Raw genomic sequence first — 4,629 nt, 5'->3', positions numbered from 1 at the left:
TTTCATGCTTGACACCTGAAAGACTACAGGCAAAGAGTTGCCTGGTAGCTGGCCAGCGAGGTCACATGAACATCTGTGGATACAGAGGTGGCAATTGTGCAATCAGCAGTGGGTTTGATAATGATCATTGCTGTGAAATAGGGATCAATATAGATGACATTTTGTGATACCTGCAACACCTGTAATGTGATAATGCAAAAGTCTGTTTTCTTTGGTGATACAGTCACAGAGGTAGCTAATACCATTGTGGGTGAGGCTTGAGAGCAGGACGGCACACCAGCATTCTTATGTGGAAGAAATGCTAAATTTCAATTGGATTTTAAGGAAAATGAGTGTAGTATTTCTTCATCCAATTTCACAGACCATAGTCTACGATTAAAAATCTTTCTTTAAGAGTTGGCTTTCAAATACATCTAGTATTCTCACAGATGGAGATATTGGGCTCTCATACATGAGCTGGCTGGAATTCCTTGATGCAGGTTTGACAGAGCTCTACAACAAGTTGGGACCGATGCAGCAATAAGACTGCCTCCAAGGAAAAATAAAAGAAAGTTAAAATCGAGGCTAGTAAGAGTTAGAGAGGCAGGGAATAAAAGCCAAACTAAACATCCAGGGTGGCTTTCTTCAGGTTGGAAAGGGGAATTAATAAGTGAATTTAAAAGAAATTAAATGTTAGTCTTCTAGGAAGATCTAATAAAATGAAACTATTAATGTAGTATAATACTCACTGATATACAAAAGGAGAATCTCTTCTCTATATTATGATACATGACATACAAAGGAAAGAAATCTAAATGCCTCAGCCTGTGTTAGATACTTAATGAGATACTACTTCCATAGCTGAATATTTAAGAGAAAGAAGAAAGACTGAATTGCCTATGAAGAGGGCAAGAAAATTTCAACAAATCTCAATCCAAGTGAGATTCGGTGGATATAAAATAAATTCGAGTAGCTCTGTTAAGTTGCTTCCCCCCCCCCCCCCAACCCAAGGTGTATTTTGTTGGGTATTCCTTATCTTATGTCCTTTGCAAAATAGATTTTTACATTTTGGCTGATCAGCTCTCCAATTCAGTAGTGAAACGAGTGCTCGACACGCTCTGCGGTACCTTGGCTCTCAATTCAGTGGGGCATCAAGAATTCTGGCCCGTGTCCAGTGAAGGGCAACCACAAACACTGACTCCTGTGAACTGTTTTCTACTCATCTGGTTCCCAGTGAAAAGCAAGTAAGGGCATATGTAATGCCTTTTAGCCACGAATGAGGTATGCCTCAAAATATGCAGCCTCCTGCAGTAAACAGAGACACTCCGATCTGGATTTTAAAGAGAGGCAACCATTAGAGATGCTTCGTGAGACACTGTGAAGTGAGCATGTATCTATTAAATTAAATGTTACCATTGCAATTAAAAGAGGAACATGTTGATGTTGAGGCCAACTTTGATGAGAGAAAACATAGTACCATGGCTGAAAGAGTTGGCTGTGGCATCAGACTGCCTGGGTTTGAATCCTGACCCTGCACTGAGTAACTTTGGAGAGGGTGGTAGCAGTATCCATATCAGAAATGGTTTAAAGGACTTAATGGGCTACTATGCAAAGGGCCTATAGGAGGCATTGGTATAAGCACGCCATCAGTTTTGGCTGTTGTGACCCCGTTTCTCTTTCCAAATACTTTCTGAGGAGTTTTCACCTTATTACTTGACACCCCTAAAATTTACCAAAAAGTAGTTCAACCAATCCAAAACAGAAAAAAGAAAAGGTATAATTTCAATGGGAAATATCTTTTGTTTCGAAACTTCTGGAGAAAAACAATGAGACATTTAATGTAGGTGATTTCTGGCCAGACCTGCGTGAAGTCCACGGTGAGATGATTCGAGAATAAATGTTTCTGCACATTGATGAAGGAATTAGTCCATGTGTATGAGTTTGTCAAGGTCAGATAGGCAATATCTGAAAGTCTTCTCAAGCAAGTTGGAACTTGCTTTGAAAAATGCTGTGTGGACAGAGCCAAACATGGCAAAGTGCAGTCGCACCAGCAGGCCTGGGGTTCCACGCATGTGGCTCAGTTCTGGTATGGGAAAAAAGTATGCTGAATGTCAAGGCTGCCACTTGAAAGGGATGTTTTGCACACCTCCCCCTCAGGCACAGAACTTCTGTGACTTTATTTAAAAGTGCTGAGTATGAACAGTCTGCATATCCTGCCAGAGGTCGTTGTAATGTCAGTAAATATGTGTCCAAAATCAAAGGCTGGATAAGAGGAGCCTATTTATTTGTCACAAATCTACTTAAGAATCTGAAGCTGTATCATAAAGTAAAACAATGGAGCGAAAAGAATGTTTCTCTGGAAGTTCTCTATCCCAGAGCAATCGTTTCAGTATAGGATAAAGTGAAACTTGAATATGTTTTTCATGTTTGGATTCTAGGTACTCACTTTTAATACTAATCTGTCATTCGTGCAGAGAGAGGATGTGCTGTCCAAATGTCATGTGCTGGAGTTGTGTGTATTGCTTCTTGGCCTTTTTGGCTAAGATCAAGTGTAGAGTTATGTCTGTGTGTGTGTGTGTGTGTGATGATGATGCATCTATATTGATCTCTTCATTGCTCTTCCCCTGTGCTTCCTGGAAGCCCTTGTCTATAATTATTGATGAGGATTAACCATGGAAAAAGTCAAAGTTCCTCGTACCCATAGTAGCAAACTCACAAATGCAGTGCTGCTGTTGCTTTTCTCTGGCACACCCAAAGACGATGTAGTGCTTTTGCGTGATATGAATTACACGTGGCCCCTCCATCTACAGTGGGTGGCCATCACCATCTGGATGCATTCTTTGGAGTGTCTGCTGAGGGCCAGAACCTGTGCTCAGAGCTCTCAAGGCATTCTGTCACGAGAGCTTCAAAATAATCTTGGGAAGTTGATGCCACCATGTGTAGTCCACTTAAATGAGGATATTGTTGTGGTATACCTTAAAAATCCATCCATGTGTGTCCATGGACAAAGCTTAGAAACTCCAAAATCTGTTAGTCATCCTTAATCTCACAGTTACAGATTGAGCGGGGAGCTGGATCGGAAGTGAAGCAGCCAAGACATGAACTAGTACCCATATGGGATGCTGGCATTTCAGGTGACAGCTTTACCAGCAACACCACACCACCAGCCAAAAAGGCATATTTTGAATATTGAACAATATGTTCCAATGTGGTCTCATTTTCTCTTAGAGATTATTTTGCTAATTATATTTCAAAGACCCTAGATAATTGTGGTTTCTTAGCACTACTAGAGAAGATGAAGATTAGAAAAACAGTGGGAAAGGTTTAAGGTTGAACATTTTGTCTTTAAATAACAGAGTATGGGACACTGCTCAAACTCAGTGTGGTCAAGAAAGCAGACACAACACTCAGTGATTCCTGGTACCAAACAGGGGTTTATACTGGATGGGCATCCCCTTTTATTATCTCCAAATTAGCTGATATTGTTTGGATGCTAATTATGTGAAAGATATTAGTAGGTGATAGAAAAGATACAGAGATAAGTTATAAATTGTCCCTGGGGACAGGTGCTTGGCACACTGCTTAAGTCACCACTGGGTTGATCACATCTCATATCAGACTACCTGCTTTGAGTCCTGGCAACTTTTGTTCTTGTTGTTGTTGCTGCTGTTGTCCTCCTCCTCCCTCTTTTTAAAGATTTATTTATTTATTTATTTGAAGAGCAGAGTTACAGCGAGAGAGGGAGAGAGATCTTCCGTCTACTTGTTACTCCTCAGATGGCTGCCGTGGCCAGAGCTGGACCAGGCCAATGTCAGGAGCCAGGAGCTCCATCCAGGTCTCCCACATGGGTAGCAGGGGACCAAGCTTTTGGGCTTTCCCAGGTGCATTAGAAGTGAGCTGGTTTGGAAGCAGAGTACCTGGGACACAAACCAGTGCCTGTATATAATGCCAGCATTGCAGGTGGTGACGTAACCCACTGTGCCACTACACAGGTACCCTAACTACTTTTCTTCTTATCCAGTTTCCTGCTAACGTGCACCCTAGGAGGCAGAAGTTGATGGCTCAAGTGCTTACGTTCCTGCTACTCACGTGGGGGACTCAGAATGAGTTCTAGCCTCCTGGCTTCAGCCTGGCCCTGTCACGGCTCTTGCAAGCATTTGGAGAATGAACTAGCTAATGGGAGATTAGCCTCTCTCTCTCTCTCTCTCTCTCTCTCTCTCTCTCTCTCTCTCTCTCTTTCTCTCTCTCTCCTAATCTCCCCCCTCACTCTCTTTCTGCCTTTCAAAAATTTTTTTTAATATTTAAAAAGAATAATACCTGGACTCTACTATTCTTGATTCTGTTTGGCAGGAAATTCTATCCTACATGAAAAATGAAGCTCCAAAGGATGGTTTGATGGGTACCACAAAGGTCATGCTGAGCCAATCAATATCTGTCCCTCTTACTGTCTCCCTGCCTTCCTTCCCAATGCCCCTGCCTCCTCCACCCTCCCTCTCCTGTTTACAGCCTGAGTTGGTCCAGGTGCATTATAACAACAGGATACTGGGTGACTTCACCACTAACAGCTTTCTGTGCTTTGTCAGGGTCATGTTCACATGAGCACATCTAGACAACTGTGCACACACTCACACACATATATGCATATGCCCC

At 42.2% G+C, this 4,629-nt stretch overlaps 1 protein-coding gene across 4 annotated transcripts in view; it reads left to right on the top strand.

Annotated features, from left to right (window-relative positions):
• The window catches only part of DLC1 (DLC1 Rho GTPase activating protein), a 432,547-nt gene that overhangs the window by 251,916 nt on the left and 176,002 nt on the right, over positions 1 to 4,629 (top strand). The window lies entirely within an intron of this gene.

This window comes from Lepus europaeus, chromosome 16 (assembly GCF_033115175.1).
Source record: "Lepus europaeus isolate LE1 chromosome 16, mLepTim1.pri, whole genome shotgun sequence".
Lineage (NCBI taxonomy): Eukaryota > Metazoa > Chordata > Mammalia > Lagomorpha > Leporidae > Lepus > Lepus europaeus.
The sequence above is the reverse complement of the archived record's forward strand: the minus strand, read 5'-3'. Positions and strand labels throughout refer to the sequence as shown.